The sequence below is a fragment of the Staurois parvus genome, unplaced genomic scaffold, assembly GCF_062004578.1.
Source record: "Staurois parvus isolate SC_StPar_1 unplaced genomic scaffold, SC_StPar_1.0 ptg000149l, whole genome shotgun sequence".
Classification (NCBI taxonomy): Eukaryota; Metazoa; Chordata; class Amphibia; order Anura; family Ranidae; genus Staurois; species Staurois parvus.
The window spans coordinates 3,607,087-3,627,635 of record NW_028317945.1 but is presented as its reverse complement, the minus strand read 5'-3'; the positions used below and the strand labels follow the sequence as shown (position 1 = coordinate 3,627,635).

General features: G+C 39.7%; 1 long non-coding RNA gene across 1 annotated transcript; it reads left to right on the top strand.

Annotated features, from left to right (window-relative positions):
* Positions 1–1,090: 1,090 nt before the first annotated feature.
* LOC149464659 (uncharacterized) lies at positions 1,091–15,274 on the top strand. The gene is made up of 2 exons (XR_016312342.1): positions 1,091–1,314; positions 15,167–15,274. It is a non-coding gene; the product is annotated as an uncharacterized LOC149464659 (long non-coding RNA).
* The last annotated feature ends 5,275 nt before the right edge of the window (positions 15,275–20,549 follow it).

The window sequence follows — 20,549 nt, the reverse complement described above, 5'->3', positions numbered from 1 at the left end:
AACCAAATTGATAAGAGGCATGGAGCAACTCAGTTATGAGGCATGATTAGAGGAACTGAATTTATTCTCTCTTGAGAAGAGGAGAATAAGGGGAAATATGATCAACATGTATAAATACATCAGTGGTCCATATAGTGAACTCGGTGTAGAGTTATTCACTTTAAGGTCACCACAGAGGAAATGGGGGCACTCCTTACGTCTGAAGCAAAAGAGATTTAATCTCCAAATACGGAAAGGCTTTTTCACAGTAAGAGCTGTAAAAATGTGGAATAGCCTCACTGAAGAGCTGGTTCTGTCAGAGTCCTATCCACGGCAGAAGTCCTGGAACTCCGGGCATTTCCACCAGCACCCTACATGGCCGCAGAAATACACGCATCAGGCCCAGTTTTGGCATCAAACAGCCTTTATAAGGAGGCTCTTCACTCCCTCAAGTTGCTGGATGATCTCTAGCCCCCCGTACCTTGTTCCTGGTTCCTGTTTCCTGTGTTATCATGATCTGTGACTTCCTGATACCTTTCAATTTTACATTAAACCATAGAGGCATAGCTCACAAGCTGAGGCGCAATGTCCTTCTGCTTAGGACTTGTGTCCATCTTTCCAATGGCAGTATCTATACCCCAGTGAACTCACATTGAAAATAGAAGTTACAATCTTAAATACTACCTTATTCTATTGACCCAGAGTGAGGACATACCACAAGTGCCAACAGCAACTGGTGTTCTTCTAATAGGAACCAGTCTAATTACTTACACTGACACATTGAAATATTTCCTAACTGATATTTCCCCTCAGGTGGAAAACCACTTGTTACAATAACAACCGCTCATCGTTATGTGGTCAGGTGAAAAACAATGGAATGGATGGTTGGTAACATACATACATTGGAATTGCCAAGTGAAACTAGGACTTTAAATTATTGTGCTGGCATCTCCTTATTCTGTGGTCCTGAACATCTGTCCCACCCGATGTCACATCTAGAAAACAATTACGCATTTCATTGCGCTTGTTTCTGTCAGACAGGCCCTGGCTGCAGTCACATGATGTCCTTGGCAGACTCTGATAAACAAAGGAGGTTTTTCCCATGGCTGATTATTAGCACTTGTTTATCAGTGCTTTTCTTTAATATCTATTAACTCATGCAATGTTAAAAAAAAAATAATTGACTTTTAAAATGCTACTAGGAAAGAGGGTAGGGGTAATAGGTGCAGCACTCATTTATTTTTGAAGATATTGATGAAGATTTTAGACAGTTTATAACAAAAAAAACATAAAGAAACAAGCAACAGAGCAAAAACAAGCATCATTCAACCCTGGGTAAGTGTTTGCATGTAATCTATAAATATAACAACTTTATGGTTTATGGCTTTGTCTCAGTTGCCCTCCTGAGCTTACATGCACTCTGTCTACAACTGTAAACCAGATCCTTTGATTAATATTGTTATATTTGTACAAAACATGACATGCAATGCATGATCTCAGATTCCTTGAACAGAAATCCAAGACATGATTATTTATCCTTATTCTGAAAGGCCTTCTGGTTTTTCATGTGTAGAAACAATCACATTTGTGGTTCAATAAATGCACCACACCAATAGTGTCACTGTCTCAATATGCAAAATCTAATTATGGAATGTATTTATCAATCAGAATTAATACCATGTGGTATTGATTTACATTTGTGTGCATAGTGTAACCATTGAGAAATTCCATAGAAACAAAATTATTAATTATTTATGGACTCAGTATATTGGGTTTGTATGTATTCATATTGAAAAGCAATAATTAAGGGGCAGGTGGTAAATGGAACACAATGGCTTCTTTATTAAACATAAACATTTCTAAAAACAGAAAAAATGTTTATGTTTTCAATATGAATACATAAAAACAAACCCAATATACTATTTGAGTCCATAACTAGTTTTGTTTTATGCAGTTTCTCATTATATTGGTAACTAGGGACTCCCGGTTTACTTATGATTGATATGTAGGACCTTGAGGCTTTTGTTTGGAGGTTTGGCATAGTGCAACCATTGCAATTAAAATTACTATTCTCAGTCAACAATTCTGATATTTGTTAAATGGTTTTAACCAAATGTTTTTTCAGAGAGAATGCTTATTTAGATGTCATCTGTGATAAAGAAGAGACAAAATTTGCAATTCACATTTCTCTTCCCATAGTCAGTGCCAGTTCTGTACTATTAATTTATGGACCTTATAATGCTGACATGAAATTTTGTAATAAACCATATCCTGCAATCTGTTTTACTTTTTTTAATAATAGTTATTTTTTAGGTACAGCTAACATTGTTTGGACTACTTTCTTTAGTAAGATTTGTCTATATATTGCTCCTTGCTCTCAATTTCTTCCACAGCCATAAGCCTAATTTTTTAAATCACTGTCCTTCATGCAGTTCTGAAATATCCTTATAGAAATTATTTTTTAAAAAAGATTTTAAATGGCAACTGGTTGCATTCAGCTGCTGGCTTGTGAAAGAGGATTGTACTTAAATTTTCCTTCTCGATCTTAATATCCAAGAATGGAATATGTTTGCTATTGGAAGGCAGCAAAACTGCAAATTCTGATCTTGATTAATCTTATCAATAAAGCTTTTAATATTTTCAACAGACCCTGGCCACAAAAGAGAATGTCATCTATATACCTGTGAGAGGAACAAATATAGCATAGGTACATTGCAAGATCCTCTATTGAAAAGAGATCTCCTTCCCACTCACCCAGGTACAGGTCATGTGGGGCATAACACCCTGGATCTGGAAATAGTGGGAACCTGCAAATATATGTATAAAACAGCATTGCGGTTATGTTGACCAATATCCCATTCATTCAAAAATTGTGCAGAGCTTTAAAGTGGTTGTAAAGGGTCAAGGTTTTATACCTTCATGCACTCTGTGCATGAAGATGAAAAACCTTTGGTGTGCGGCAGTGCCTCCAGCCCTTTCAATACTTACCGGAGCCTCATCACAATCTAGTGATGTGAACGACAGCCTCGGCTGTCCCGGGTCTCTGCCTCCTCATTGGCTGAGACAGCAAGCGGAAGCCATTGACTCCTTTTGCTTTCAATCACAGCCAGTCAGCCAATGAGGAGGGGAGGGGGAACAAGCTGCGACTCCATGTGTGAATGGACACATGGAGCAGCGGGTGCCCCCATAGCAAGCTGCCTGAGGAAAGCCTGCGGGGGAACCGAGAAGAGGAGGATTCAGACTGCTCTGTGAAAAACCACTGCAAATAGCAGGTAAGTATATCATGTTTGTTATTTTCCAAAAAATAAAATGGACCTTTAGAATCGCTCTAATCCCTAATCAGGGGGAATTTGATGAATAGGACTCGACATTAAAATATCCAAACAATGTGCAGTATCCCTCACATATGAGTGTAACAAATCTACTCCCTTTATATATACTTTGAGTTTAGGGATTCCCACTACCTCCACTTGCAATGTGTGATGGGGACAATGTGTGCCCCATTGTATGGAAACCTGTGCCTGGGAGAGTGGAAACAAAAGCTCCTTTCAAGGGAAAATCTTGCAGTGTATCCGTGCCATATTGTCTCCTTTCAAAGGTATATAACATTGTCTCTACTATATATATATATATACTGTGTGTGTGTGTGTGTATATATATATATATATATATATATATATATTTATTATCTGCAAGTTACATACAATTAAAGATAACCATCAAAGTACAACACTGGTTGAAGGGGGAGAGACTTAGAAACCGATCAGCTCCCTCTGGATCACTGGGTCACTGAACTAATTGTCATTAAAAAACCCTGTTTTCAAGTAAAGTCATACAAGAGTACAGTGCTTCATTAAATAGATGAGCAGGTATTCATGACCTGTAGAAGCAGACAGTTCCATTTCAGGAGGAAGCTGTCTTCTGCTAGCACGTTGGGGCCTGTGGATGATGTTGGGTATTTATAGGCCAGAAATGTTAAGCCAGTAAACAACTGAAGTGATAATAGCCACAGGTTCCTCTGTGGCTGAAGTAAAAAGATGTCTGCATTCAGTCTCTTCAAGCAGTTGAATGACAGAAGGGAAAGGACATCATCCTGCTCATCAATCCTGATGTGGATGCAACCTCTGTGAGAACAGAAAGTGCTGTGAAGTTTCCTGCGTCTCAGCTGAGGGGCAAGGGATGATCACCCAGCAGGCTGTCAGCACAGTGAAAGCAGCAGCAGGAGCACGGAGATGGGCTGTGGAAGATTTGGAGTAAAGATGAACAGCTGCGTCACCCGGTCTAGTGATCTGTGACAGATCTGTAGATCTGCTGCTTGGAAACACACTGTTACTGGCTAGGCCAAAAGGGTCCACTTCGACTGTGTGTAGAAAAGCAGTTTCCAACCGTCCTGTTTGAAGTCCTGAGCCAAGAGAACGAGTCTACGAAACACAAACAAATATATAGGCTCTCCCACAATTCTATTTGCTAGGCCAGCCTCCTGGGATGTGTAGTTCAAATAGCACTCAGGAATACAGTGCAAGGAGGCAGCGGGACTACAGGTCCCAAGATCTTCTTCTGTCACTCAGGAGATAAGCTCTCTCACTCTGCTAACAGGAAGTGGTGTAATAGTCTGAATACTTGGCACTAGAGGGGAAATGCGTAACCAATAGTTCCACTTGTCAGTGTCTCTTGGTTTCCAGTATAACATAGCCGGCACCTGGCTACACAAGTAAGTAAATCAGACAAGGTTAGCTGTACCTAGAATTTAAATGCAGTGTTTGCAATATGTGCCCATATGCAAACCAATCTCACATGCATTACTTCTGAATGGCACACACATTCCATCATTACATTTTCCAAATTGTGACACTGTTGGTCTGATGTATTTATTGAAAAGCAAATGCGGTTGTTTCTATGGGAAACCAAGCCATTTTCAGAGTGAGGATACGTGATAATGTCTCAAATGTCTCTTCAGGGAACCTGAAACATGTATTGGAAGGCATGTGTTGTCCAAACATAATAGAATTTTTTGTACTCAACGTAAAATTCTTTCTCTCCATAAGTTAAAGGGCACAGTGGACATTCCTAATCTCTGGTCTTTGGGTTATACTGCCACCTTTAGGAGTACGATACTAGGTACAAAAACAAAAGGATAGGCTATGTGCTGCCCCTAACAGTGGTCATACCCTAAATCTGATAGAGGTAGCTCAGTTAATAACAAAGCAATACAAAGAGCAACACCTGATCACAGTCATACCAACCAGAGTGTTGTGTCCTTCAATGAAAGCAAATAATAGTCCATATTCCCATCGCATATGCTCCTGGAATTGTCTCTTAAAAGTACCAGGTGCTGCAATGACCACCAGCTGGATACTGGAGCATGCACAACACAGTGTAAATATACGCCAGCACACCGCGGATCTTCAGAATAAGTCCAAACTTGGTTTTTTAATTAAAGAAAGATCACATCACAAATAGAGAAGTGCAAAGTTTCAGAGCCATGCAGGACCACTACAACAGGCATGTGATGACATGCCTGAAGAAGGGGTCCTACGTGGCTGTGAAACATTGCACTTCTCTGTTTGTCCTCCATCTATGACCGTTTAAGCCTGGGCATAGTGCTTGGTTTTTTAAGGATTGTTTATTATCTGAATCCACATTATAGAAGACATAGCCAATACTAAAGAATTTTTATGTACCATTTTTATGTAGGCATTTCAAGCTGTAGTCAATTGCTCCCTCTCAGAAACTTTCACAACTTTATATTCTATTATGTTACCATTACACTCCCGTACATCTCTATGAAATAGGATATATCACAGACCCCTTTGCTGTAGATGTGTGAGAGATATGGGGACTTGATCCACTGACTATGGTGTTGCCCTAAACTACACTTGTACTGGAAGAAGGTGTTAGACACTGAATACAGTATTTCAAGCCACTGTTCTGCCAGAACCTAAATATTGCCTTTTGAGAGTTTTGGGGGAGGTAGTGCAGGAGGTGTTTACTAGATTAGTGGTGGGTCGTGCCCTTTTCCATGCCCATAAACTGATCCTACAACTGTAGAAATCTCCTGGCCCTCCCACACACAGGTCATGGGTAACTAATGTTGGTAATGCTATTCTTCTGGAATTACATATTTATCAACGCTGGGGTTGTCCTGGCAAATTTGAAAAGGTATGGAGCCCATGGCTTGATACCCTGGGTCTCAGCCCCACTGAACTTACATACCAGAGAATTTTCCAATGTCTTGCCAGGCCTTAGAGTCACACTGTTGCTCTGTTATGCTTAGGCATAGTTCTTCTGGTAGTGGGGATTCTTGCTAAACGGCTAGTATTACACCAAGCCGAAGGTACGCTAATGTACTACATGTCAGGTTTTTTTTTCTCAGCTATATTGCTATATGAACAATGTTATTTGCGTGTAACGTCCTGTATTTTGTACTTTTTATATCTTAAATAAACATACTTTTGATTTAAAAAAAGAACATAAACAGGTAGACCTCTGCTACAATATTTGTTAATGTCCTTGCAATGTGCATAGATCACCCAGAAGGGTTTGTTTCTTTGCAACAAAAGTGGAGTTACTCTTTAAAAATTGTACTAGTCTGATGATGGTGTCACAGGGAGTGATAAAAGCAATTTCTGGCTAAGGAACAAGGTAAAATAAAATAAAAAAAATCCTGTGACCTGCTGTAAAGTAGGAAATGTAGATTTGGGGATAAATAAGGGTGTTTCCTGGAGATAAATGTTTAATTAGTAAATTGGTATTGAATGTTGTTAATTTTACATTACAAAACAAAAGTAACCAAAATAAAATTTTAATATAATTGGGACTTTTTAGTAAATTACTGTACACTATATTCCATAAACATGTCTTTATTAATTTTATTAAAATTATCATTACAAAATTGTATCACAAAGTGCATTATCTGGTATGCACTCACATAAACAGAATGTATCAGTCTACCAAGTTCTTAACTTTCAACCTATGCACAAAATACCCCCATAATTCTTGTATAAGAATATATTTCACTTATTACAATCACAGCAATCTTGTTGTGCAGACATATTAGATAGTTCTTGGTGGAGGTTTTGGGGCACTTCTTTCACATTCGTTTCACATTCTATGTGGGATTGTATGTGTCATCAGCAGTAGCAGCATATGTGCATGGAGTTACAGGGCGGAGTTTCCTGTCTCCTGGTGTGGAACCACAGGATATAATGGGCAAATGCAAATGTGTAAAAAGGAACTCAAGGCCGCAAAAAAATTGAAAACGAACGATAGATTGCAAATGATAGCAAGAAAAAACTCCAAAAAATTCTTCAAATATATTAATAATAAAAAAGTCAGGTTCAAGCATGTAGGCCCTTTACAAAATAATCTACAGTGGGTGACTGGGGACAAAGAGAAGGCAAATTTATTAAATACCTTATTCAGCTCTGTGCATACAAAAGAGTATGGGGGTGCTCTTGTTTATAGTGGGCATGGTATTGACACAGATGATCAACATTGGTTCACAATTGATATGATCCAGATATATTTAGACAACATAAAGGTAAATAAAGCATACACCCACGGGTCTTTAAAGAATTGAGCTCTGTCATGTCAAAGCCATTGTTTCTAATTTTTAGGGACTCTTTAATGACTGGCATAGTACCACTGGATTGGAGTAAGGCCAATGTGTTGCCTATATGTAAAAAGGGATCAAAATATTTACCAAGTAATTATAGACCTGTTAGTTTAACTTCTGTAGTTGGGAAGATACTGGAGAGTTTAATATAAGACCACATGGATGAGTTCTTGCTGGAAAAAAATATGTTAAGCAACAGACAGCATGGATTCATGAAAGACAAAAGTTGATAAACAAATATAATTCCTTTTTATGAGGAGGTGAGCAAAACCTTGGACAGAGGGGTGGCTGTGGTATACTTGGATTTTGCAAAAGTGTTTGACACAGTTCCCCCCACATGGCTAATGTGTAAGGTAAAGTCTACAGGCTTGGAAAAATCGGTATGTAAATGGATAGAAAACTGGCTAAAAGATCGTATTCAGAGAGTAGTAGTTATTGATTCATACTTTGAATGGTCTAGGGTTGTCCGTGGTGTACCCAGGGTTCAGTGTTGGGACCCTTACTTTTTAATATATTTATAAACGATATAGGGTCTGGGATTAAAAATACAGTTTCAGTCTTTGCAGATGATACCAAGCTGTGCAGTGCAATAACGTCCTTATGCAGGCCATAGATGGGTTGAACATCGGCCAATTTTTCGAAAAAAAATTAAAAAATCGGTTGTTACCACCAACGGTAAAAAAAATCAGCCGACAAAATCATAAAGTTCACTCCATAACTTCTGTCCCTTGCAGGTCACGGCTCATGCGCAAATTTTTTATCGGTAAAATGATCAGCCGATTTGCCCATCATTGCCGGGAAAATCGGCCGCAAATTTTCCAACATGACCGATAAAAAAACTGTGCAAAAAAAACGGCCGATTTTTGACCCGTCTATGGCTGGCATTACAGGATGTCTTCAACTTACAAGCTAACTTCAATGCACTATATAATTGGGCAACTATGTGGCAAATGAGGTTTAATGTTGATAAATGTAAGGTTATGCACTTGGGGGCTAAGAATATGCATGCATCATACATGCTAGGGGGGTACAACTGGGGGAATCAATGGTGGAGAAGGATCTGGGAGTTCTGGTAGATCACAAGCTTAATAATGGCATGCAATGAATGCCAAGCTGCAGTTTCTAAAGCGAGCAAAATCCTGTCTTGTATTAAAAGAGGTATAGACTCCAGAGAGAGAGACATATCATATTACCCCTGTACAAATCATTAGTAACACCTCACCTGGAATATGCAGTTCAGTTTTGGCCACCAATTCACAAAAAGAACATTGGGGAACTGGAGAAAGTACAGAGAAGGGTATCCAAACATATAAGAGGCATGGAGGAGCTCAGCTATGAGGAAAGATTAGAGGAACTGAATTTATTCTCTCTTGAGAAGAGGAGATTAAGGGGGGATATGATCAACATGTATAAATACATCAGTGGTTCATATAGTGAACTTGGTGTAGTTATTCACCCTGAGGTAATCAGAGAGGACAATGGGGCACTCTTTACATCTGGAGGTAAAGAGATTTAATCCCCAAATACGGAAATGTTTCTTCACAGTAAGAGCTGTGAAAATGTGGAATAGACTCCCTCAAGAGTTGGTTCTGGCCAGCTCAGTGGATTGCTTTAAAAAAGGCCTGGATTCTTTCTTGGATACATACAATATAACTGGATACTAACATTTATAGGTAAAGTTGATCCAGGGAATATCTGATTGCCTCTCAGGTTATCAGGAAGGATTTTTTTCCCATGCAGGAGCAAAGTGCATCATGCTTTGCTGTTTTTTTTTGCCTTCCTCTGGATCAACTGTGGGTATAGGATTATAACTTTTTTTTGGGTTGAACTGGATGGACTTTTGTCTTTTTTCAGCTAGACTAACTATGTAACTATGATAAAGAATTATCCTAGAACCATGATGACCCATGAAAGACTAAATGCTCTTTGCCTACTGGTTGTAGAGAGCGTTGTCTTCAAGATGATAACGTTTGATGAGTCAGTTAAAGATTTTGAAGGTGCTAAGTGCAGGAAGACTTTTTAAAAATATTGTAGTGTACCTGTGTAATGTGTATTCTTACATTCAATTAAATTGAGATTAAGCTCCAAGGGGTTTTGGTGTGGTCTGACTGGAGTCTGGACTGAGGCTGCCATTCATCTCACCTCATGCACATGAGTCTGCCTTTGATGTGCAACTTATGGATCTTTCCTTCTAACATTGCTGCAGCTTGGACAAGCTCCTTATCTCTGACAGTATTTACAGCAGTCTAGTTTGGACTTCACCTCCCTACCTGAGCGGTAGCTACTTTTGTCTTTTTGGGTCACTGTCAGATAAACTGTGTATGTACTTACACACCTACAAATACAAAAAGATATACATGGAAATACTTTTTCAAAACTTCATTACACTCTAATACACCTATTTACAGCCAATCTCATTCACATGTACATCTAAAACTAATTTAAAGGGTCCCTTTAAGGAAAAAAATTGCTAAGCTTGAAGGGTTAGCTAACTTTGCAGGGGATTTAAAGACTCTTGAAGCAAAAGTAATTTATTTGTCATGCCATGGGAGGGATTTACTAAAACTGGTGCACTCAGAATCTGGTGCAGCTGTGCATGGTAGCTTCTAACTTCAGCTTGTTCAGTTAGGCTTTGACAATGAAACCTGGAAGCTGATTGGTTTCTATGCAGAGCTGCACCAGATTTTGCACCGTACAGTTTCAGTAAGTGACCTCCAATGTCTCTTCTGCAATAAAAGCGTATTTTTCAGACAGCACTCTGAGCTGTGCATGTTCGTATGAAAGGTTAGAAAATAACAGATAGGTCCCATAACAGAATAGCGAAAAAAGTGGGTCACAAATGACAGGGAAAAGGCAACTGTATTAAATCAATAATCAATAACAGTAATACTATTGATGTTTTACCAAAGGAACCTTTTTGGCTATCAGAACACCAGGTACAAAAGAAACATAATATGAATAGATCACCGGGTCCAGATAGCTTACACTTGTGAGTCCTTACCCTAGGTTCACACCTAAGCGCTTTTTGCAGCTTTTTGCGTTTTGCAGAAAAGCAGTACTGTCCATTTAACATGATTTCCTATGGGACATGTTCACATCTGCGTGTTTTCATCTGGTGCGTATTCTGGAAAGGGTCAGAGACTTTTTTAATGCAAAAAGATGCGTTTTTGGTTCTACAAACTTCAATGGAATCGCTGCAGAAAAGCATGTATTGATCTTGTGCAACATTTTTTGATGCGTTTTGCATTTTAAATCTGCCTAGCAACAAGAAAAAAAAAGCAAAACGCATCAAAAACACATAAAAAACGCAGGTGCAAAAACACAACGCAAAATGCAATGCAGAAATGGCTCAAACGCAATCTGCATAGGTGTGAATCTAGCCTTAGGGAACTTCTACTACTACTGCTACAGGGTAGCAGGACTGTGCAAAATCACATATATATATTTATATACGTGATTTGCATTTATGGGTAGTGGCCACGCTAACCGCACTGCCATTGGTGGCTAGGGATGTCAATCACCAGGTCCCGGCTGCTGATTCCCCGCCAGCACCCGGTGATCGTCGGGGAATGCTGACAGGGGAGAGACCTGTGTGTAAACAACACAGGTCTCTCTCCTCCCAGCATGGACATGCTGCTTTGTATTTCTCTGCACAGCAGAGAGGTGCAAAACAGCATGACTCCAAAGTAAAACACACACACAACACACAGTTAACCCTTCGATCACCACAGATGTTAACCCCTTCCTGCCCAGTGTCATTAGTACAGTATCAGTGCTTTTTGTTAGCACTGATCACTGTATTAGTGTCACTTGGGATGTCAGTGGCAGTTAGTCAATTCCCACCCAGTGTCAGAATGCCCGCCGCAGTCGCTATAAGTCGCTGATCACCGCCATTACTAATATAAAAAAATAAACAAATATTCCAATATATATACCGCCCTTTGTAGACGCTATAACTTTCACGTAAAGCAATTTATTTACACGTATTGGGATTTTTTTTTCAAAGACATGTAGCAGAATACATTTTGTTACCAATTTACAAAAAATATTGAGGCATATACCAGGAACCTACAGAAAAGTCAACCTAACATCAATAGTATGTGAGGTGTTTGATGGAATAGTAAGGGACAAAAGTTGGTGAGAGTGTCAACTACTTAAAAAACTGTTAGATGTCTTCCTCAGAAATCAGAATTTACAGGGCTATGGGAATTGCTCAAAGAATAAAAATCACTCGCACATACACACACAGGCTGACTTTATACATTTATAAATGTTTCTACTTTATAAACTATATAACAAGTGACCATCCATAGAGATGGAAAGAAATCATTTTCCTTTGATTTTTTTTTTAGCTGTATCTGCTTTATTAAAGTGGTTCTAAAGGCTCAAGGTTTTTTACCTTCATGCATTCTATGCATGAAGCAAAAAACCTTCTGTGTGTATCAGTTCCCCGCAGCCTCCCTTAATACTCACCTGAGCCCTATCGCAATCCAGTGATCTCCACGAGAGTCTCGGCTTGCTGGCGACTCTCTGTCCTCATTGGCTGACACAGCAGCAGGAGCCAATGACTTCTGCTGCTGTCAATCACAGCCAGTAAGCCAATAAGAAGAGAGGGGGCAGGGTTGAGCCACGGCTGTGTATGTGAATGGACACATAGAGCAGTGGCTTGGGAGCACGCCTGCTTGGGTGCCCCCATAGCAAGCTGTTTACTCTGGGGGTACCCGACAGGAGGGAGAGGCCAGAAGAGGAGGATCAGGGCTGCTCTGTGTAAAACCATTGCACAGAGCAGGTAAGTATAACATGTTTGTTATTAAAAAAAAAACTGAGCCTTTAGTATCGCTTTAATGTTATCTTGAGTTTTGGGGGAAAGCTTTCTAGTGACTATTTGCCGCCGGTTCTCAATAGTCTGGGTGTGAGTCCCCTCCCCCTTACATGGCCTGATTTTATATGTTTTTGATACCCCAGTTTTGGTTGGATTGACCGCCCATTTAGATGTATGTAAGAAATCCTTTTCAAAGATTTTTTTTATTTTTTTTTAGTCTCCTTCCATTTCTTCCTATTTCATTACATTTTTATTCTCTCCCTCCTTTTTTGCTTCTCTGTTTGCCCCAGAGGTATTGCTTTAATGTCCTCCAGCGTTCCCATGTGGGGGGGATTGGCCTCAGGTGTTTACATTCTCTGGTTGGCTGATTGTTCTGGTTCTGGAGCGTGTTACACATGAACATGCCCTGGCTGGTTTTACATGTATGTACATACTCTGGAATAGTAATGAACTATATGTTGCTTTTTGTGTTGTATAATAATGTGTATTTAGGCAAACACTTATCTTTGTGTTTGTAGTTAGATATATACTGTCTAGTATTACATCTCCCTACCTATTGCTGTACTGCAGAAGCAGGAGATCCTGTGAAATGCGTAGAGATAAAACTGATTGCACTACAGTGCTGAAGAGATCCTCAATTATGCAACCCCTTCAAGCGGGACGTAATCTCTATAATAGAGGATTTATTTGTTATAACGTGTTTTTTAGAGAGAGTAACCTATGCAGCTTAGAGTTTTATGTACTGCTACACTCGGGTAAGAGTGATGTTGTAATTTTAATGTTTGTACCAAAAAAATCTGTGGGGTGTGCAATATCTCTCTGTATCCTTTAGACAATAGTGTTGAATATGCAATCCTCAGGCACCTTAAGGATGGGTTCACACTTGTGCAGTGCGGTATATTACATGTGATTCACACAGGAACCACACTGCATTCCTGTGCAAATCACATGCAAATTGTGTGCAGTGCAATTGGAGCCATACATTTTGTATGGCTCAAATCACACTACATCCGCAGCAAAATGGTGCAGGACCCTTTTTTGGTCCGCACTAGAATTGGATAGCATGGGTATTCACACCCATGAGATCCGATTCTGCACATCGCACTGCATTTTGCGGACCAATTTCGGGATGTTGTTAACTTAACATACACACCCACAGGGGTTTGCATGAACGGGGTGCGATTGTGATGCTGTGCGGAATCCACACAAAAAACTCTGCAAATTGCGCACCGCATCATTGTGAACCCTGGCTGAAAGTCTGTTTTTTGTTTTCTTTGTGTTTTGATTTTATTCTCTGGGGTGTCTGGCAGCAAGTGGGTTAAAGAAATCTGCATTTCCCAGTCCTCCATGTTAACTTAAAGTGAATTAAAACATTCCAATGTATCCAACCAGTGTTTTATGATTTTTTCTGTAAGCAATACAAATGGTAACCATTTAGGTTTCATCTTACTGATGTTAGCTAATGTAGTGCTACCCCCATAAGGGCAGCTTGATAATGCTTGTCCCCAGTCTTTGCCCTGATCTTGCAAGCCTCCCAACACCTCTGGCATTCTGAGTGCAGACATATTTTAACGATATGAAATAATAATGCAAGAAACACTATTCTATAGTAACACCTCTATATTAGGCTTGTTTAAAAGAGTAGACCACAGAATGAAGGTTTAGAAGTTACATCCCCAGTTAACGGATAAAGCAGAACACTGATAAATTGGAAATAACCAAATAGCAAGCATAGCAATGGTAACAGATTATAGGGTCACAAATGGTATGTTGTAACTATGTAACTGCAACATCAGCAGCAGTAAGGAGAAGAAAAGGCTTGTTGACTTAACTGCTCCCCATGGACCACCAGCGTCACAATAGTAAATGCACAGAATTATGTAAATATATATATATATACAGTATACTCTGGCATAAATGGGTTTAGACACCCTAATATGAATAACAACGGCTTCAATGCGAAGTAGTCCCTTTGACTAGAAGTAGCAACTTGAGTTCTTGGATGTTTAAATTTCATGATGTGATAGTAGTCGTTGTCTTCTTCTAGCAATGATGGGGCCCATATTCAGTAGTGAGTAATAGTAATTCAATGAAGATAACAGGCTGTGGTAAATGCTCAAAGCAAAGATCTCTTGGTACTGAGGTGTGAAGGTGGCTGCATGTAGTCTCTAATGTGTTGGCAAAAAGAAATCCCGCTCACCAATCCCATGGATAGCATGGCCTCATAGAAACAGGGTTATTGTGCAGGCTCTTGGTTGTTTGCAGAGAAGTGCAGAGTTACCATCTGATAGCCTGTCAGAGCAGCAAGTAGAGATGACTGGCTGAAGACTGGATTGTGAGAGTCCCGATGCACAGAAACTGATGCGATCCCAGTGTGGCAATCCACTGTGCTGAACTGGTATGCAGAGTCCCAGCAATTGTAGTAGCCAGCAATCTGTTCTTGGAGGAGAACGGCAGTGCCCCTGTGTTCAGCTCTGAATCCCGCACCAAGAGAGCCAGTTCCTTGCTGTAGAATATATCTGCTCTCCGAGCAACCTTCTGGTTCTTCAGCTCTCTGGTAGTTATAGTCAATCAGCACTGGAAAGGGAGTAACCATAGTCTCATCTGTAAATGTCCCTGAATAGCATAATGATATAGCCAGCACCTGGCTACTAACAGGCAATTTCTTTTTGTTATGGGTTATATTTATTTGCAAATCACCATTACTCTATGCCCCTAATTGATTGTTGTCCTAATCTTCTCTTCAACAGGAAGAAAAAGTCTGGGAAACCATGATGTCACTGTACACTATGCTGAATTGCCATATCAGGAAATTGAAAGACTTTTTTATTTAAACAATTTAAGAGTGAATATTCATATTATTGTCTCATATGAAATGTTTTTTTTAAGTGTCAGGATGTAAGTGGTGGTCTGAAAATTATTCTTTAGGTGTTTAACTAACTCACGATATCCATTTGCACAGGGTGCTAAATGCTTGCTGAAATCTGGTAAATGGTTGTTAAAGCTATAACCAGTGCTTCCATAAGATCTGTAGAATTGATTTATAGGGTGCCTTACCCTTTACTATATATGTCATGGACATATAGAATACATCAGAACAGAACTGCTTGCAGCAGGCTGGCTTTCTAGGACTTGTTTCACTGGTGTCAACAACCAAAAACTGCTCAAGACTGCCTGGAATTATGAATGAATGTGATCAGCAGCTAACAATCTCTCTCCTTGCTGGTCTCATTGACCGCTTTTTTTGCCTCAGATTGGAGTGTGGGGGATAATGGTAAAGATTACTCTAATGTTGACTGATCCCCTGCAGAGAAACACTGAATGAGATGGGCTTATTCATGACCATGAGGTGAGTGTAGTGCTGGGTGCTTGAGGAAGAAAGAGACCAAGGAGACTATGTGTCCTCAAAGTAGGCCCCTGATGCCCCTTTGCCTGTGCACAGTCACTAAGGGAGCCCTAATGATAGTACTTGAGTAAAAAAAAAAAAAGTAAAAAGTTCATCAAAATAATAACAAATAAAAAAAAGAATTTTAAAACATAAATAAAGAGTTACTGCTCATGCATTAAGGCACATTGTGTTGTGGAAGCCCATTCATTGTAAATGAACACACAACAGTGCAGGTAAAAACTTGCAGGGTCTATATACATCCTTATGGTGCATTAACTCCTGTGTATTAATGCCCATTATGTTGCGCAGTAATGTGCATAGTGTTTATATAGCCCATTCAGAATGAATGAGTTGCTAATGCAACCTAATGTGCTTAAAAATATCCATGACCTTAATTTCAAATGCAATGCACTTTGGTGCACTTAGTGCACTGGGGTGCCATTCAAATTCTTTGAGACTGTATCACACGTGGTGGTGAAATGTGGAAATGTGAATTGATTTCCTTGACCCTTTTTAAAAGAGAAGTATGGGTTTAAAGAAAAAAGAAAGAATGATACTCACCTAGGTGGATGCAGCATTGCTCCAATGCTGCACCTGTCTCCTACAGATAACTGAGTGATGAAAGACTATTGATTGCTCAGTTCTTGGTCTGCAGAGATCAGGTCCGTCACTGGCTCTCTGCTCTGCCCCTCCAGCGCTCACTGGAGAACTAAGCTGAGGAGGAGGTGGGAGTGGTTGTCTTCGGCTGCCAGTCCAGACATCTGGGTGCATCTTGGCTTTAAAGTTAGGATCCTTCCAGAGCCTGGACCGGCTGAGTGACGTCAGCCAACTGCAAGCTTTAGCCCAGCTGAAAATAGGTCTCAGGAGTAAAGAACGAAATACACTTATGTGATCCAAAGGAGAAGTAGGGCCAAAAAAGCTTTGACCCTACTTCCCCTTTAATAATACAGCACATTATTGGGTGCTATTCAAATTAGACATCACCCTGATACATTGTGGTAGGTGCATTGCTGTGTATTGCAGTAACTGTTTTACCACATGTTAAAGCAGCAAACAAGTAATGAAGGAAGGTGCAGAGGGGATCGTTGGAATGGTGAGTACCAGTGAGTTCCTTTTTTAAATAAGCAAAGTGAGAATATCTCTTTAACATGGATTATATTGTGCTTTAACATGAATTGCATTAAGACAGCACATTTTGATGGGGTACCAGCACACCACAGTGCATGTAAAATCAGACTCAAATCTTTTTTTTTTAATGCAGCATACCAAAACATGCACAGATTGTTCCTAGATATGGTGGCTGCATTAGTTTTTATTTTAGGTTTTTTTCCTTTATTTTCACCTGGTGATCTGGCCAGTAAGTCTGTTATTTTTAAGCTTACTTAATCAGACCAAGCTATCCAGACAGAATATCAGTAAGAGGGTTGAGACAAACCTTTACCCCAAAAGGAAAACAAAACTGTTTGCTGTAACTGCTTACAAAGTGTTAGCTGGAGTTAGCTTTGATTTGTTAGTCAATCAATCCATCTAAATCTGATAGTCTAACAATGTTCTCTCCCAGACTGACAATGCTGCTGTCCAAAGGTGTCTGCTTTACTACTTCCTACATAATTAAGTCACCTAAGGCTGGACCTATGTTACTGGCTGAATCACCAGGTGTTATTTAGGGAAAAATCCATAAAAAAAAAAGAAAAATAATGCAGCCACCACATTTGAGGATTGGTAAGATGCAATATATAAAATGTTTGGTTCTGGGCTTAATACTGCTTTAAGTTGCGCTATGTACATACAGTAGTCGATATGCTAAAGTAGTTATATTCAAATTTACATATGATTGTAACAGATTCATATATTCAGCTATAGTGACCTGATAAAGCTTCGAAGATATACAAACTTGAGTGCTCTGAGAGTATGTGTTTTGTATTTCTTACTCCAATCCCAGTTTGTATTCTTTGCAAAAGTTCTCTAATGTCTAGAATTGAACTGCACATCAACATACCTTGATTTATTTCTCAAGACCCGTGACAGTGGTTGAAGTTCAGGAACCGTTTTAGACATGATATTTATTGAACGGTAAAACAAATTTTCACATTACCTCAGATTACTGCTGCCAAGTGTTTTAAGGCAAAATGATACCCAGCAAAGACCTTTAGGGATTTGTTAAAAAAAAGAAAAGTGCAAACATTACATGTGGTATTAGCTGGAGTCATGTGGTTTTTAATGCTAAATAATCTCCTGAAATCTACTTTTTTAACTAGGTTTGCAGGAAGTCTTTGACATCTAATTATAAAATGAGCAAATGTTAAGTGGAGAGAGGAAGATATGATCAACTATTCACATTTATAGGTCTTCCCATAATACAATAATCGTTTTTTTCTGTAATAGAATACATTACAGTTAAAATTTATCTAAGTTTATCGAAAACCTTTTATAAGTTTTTTAAAGTGTATCTATAACCTTTTTATTTTTGGAGTGGTTCTGGGTTAGAACTCCTGTTAGGCTTTTATTGCTGTCTGCTACAACCCCACATTCCAGAGACAAGGCAGTTTTTATGTATTTTGTTTTAATGGGCTGCATTTTATATGCGTGAGACAACATGAGTTATATCAAGAAATATATTTTTATGTATTTTTTTACAGACAATAGCCAGAACAAATGTACAGTCAATGCACTGCATGTAAGCATCTTTACTAGACTAACATTTAGAGGGAGAGATAAGGCAGCTTTAAATCAAGAAATAAAAATTAGAGGGTATTATTTCACAGACAATAGTGCACAATTTTGTACAGTCAATACACAGTATGTAAGCAGCCTTTTAGGCCGTACTTTAAGAGGGAGTAATGAGGCAGGTTTAACAAAGAAATTAAATTAGATAAATATTGTACGCTCACAATATGTAAACATCTTTCTCTTAGGCTGTCTTGTAAGAGAGAAAGGCAGGACAGCTTTTATCAAGAATTAAAAAGAGGAGAGTATTACTAAACAGACTATACCCACAAACATTGTACAGTGAATGGGACAGTAGGTAAGCAGTTTTATTAGGCTAAATTTTAAAAAAGAGAGACATGACAGTTTTTATCTTGAAGCAAACATTGGAGTGTAATATTTCAGAGAGACAATAGCAACAAATATTTTTGATTGCTGGAGCACTTGGAAAAGGCAGCAAGCTAGAAGACACAGAGCATGATTTACTGCACTAAACAATTAAAATTTGCAGCTAAAGCCAAGCTGTGGCATGTTTACAAGGCAGGATCACCAGCATAGGATAGGAGAGGAAGGAGTAGCTAGTAATGGTGGCATGCCAACAGAGGTGGCAGTAGCTGAAATGCCACCATTACTAGCTTCTGCCACCTCTGCTGGGGCAGAGATGTCAGGAGCTGGTATTAATGACAGTCCAGCAGAGGTGACAGGAGCTGGTAAAGCCAGCAATCCACCAGTGGTGGCAGGAGCTAGTAATAATACCAGTTCAGCAGAGGTGGCAGAAGCTGGCGAAGGTAGCAGGTCAGGAGAAATAGCAGAAGCTGGTAAAGAGGGCAGGCCAGGAGAGGTGACAGGCGTTGACAATAGTGGCAAGCCAAGAATGGTGGCAGAAACTGGTAATGGTGACAGAGGCAGACCAAGAAGGATTGCAGGAGTTGGTGATTATGGCATTCCAGCAGAGGTGGCAGGAGCTGGTAATCAAAGCAATCAGGCAGAGGTGGCAGAAGCTGTTAAAGGGAGGCCAACAGCAATGAAAGGATCTGGTAATGGTGTAACATTCCATTTTTTTTGGAACCAGGACAAGGAAAAATGAACAACTACCAGGGTTTTGCTATTACTGCTGATCCAGCACTGGGTCAATGTTATGAAATCAAGCCAGTCCACAGGGTCAGGGGACAGCTGGGTTTGTCTCTCTTTACAAAACCACCTGCTGCTCTGAAAGCCTTTTCAGGCAACACATTGTGCTGTACTGTTCCAGTTTCAGCTAATGGTTCAGCCTGGACACTCAATAGCCCATGGGGTCCTCGCTTTGCTTCAGCCCTGAACCCCTTGTGGTCTGCAACCATATGACTTAGCTGCTGCCTCTGAATGCTGCCTGCACCTGTGCCTGTCTACTGGTTTAAAAAAATGACTGAAAGAGTCGCCAAGGCAGAAACTGATGCTTCTCCTTTCAGGATTGATGGCATGTTGGGTGTGTAAAGGAGTCCAGCTACTGTCTGGAAATGTCATCTTACTCCACCCATGTGCACCTCCACTGGTTTGAAAACATTAAATATCCCACTGGAATGGGAGCAGCTGCAAAGCCAGCAGTTTTACCAATCTGACACTGAGATGCTTGGCAGAGAGGATGATTAGGGGGCATTTCTTCAGATAGTGGAGTGGGGTTAGGAGACTAAAAGCAAGGTTAAACCCTATGCTTGGTCCTACTCACTGTGGCCCCATGCTGACCACCTTCTCCACATGATGTACCATACGTTAAGCCTCTAAAACCCATTTTTTTTACTTTCTAACATCATTCCCCACTGCTTGAGGCTGCAGATGTTGCAGTGGATGAAAATGGAAAATCTTGTGGATTTGGGGAAAGTTGGAAACTGAATGAGTGGGGGCAGACCCTTTGCTGCTGTGCAGTATCACTGAGGTTCTGTTCCTAAAAATAAAACCTAAAACACTATACCCCAACCATTTTTTTAAACCTAGCTAAAAGTAAAAAAACACAAAAAAGCTGCAAGGTGAGGCCCAACAACTAAACAGCAACAGAAATTGTT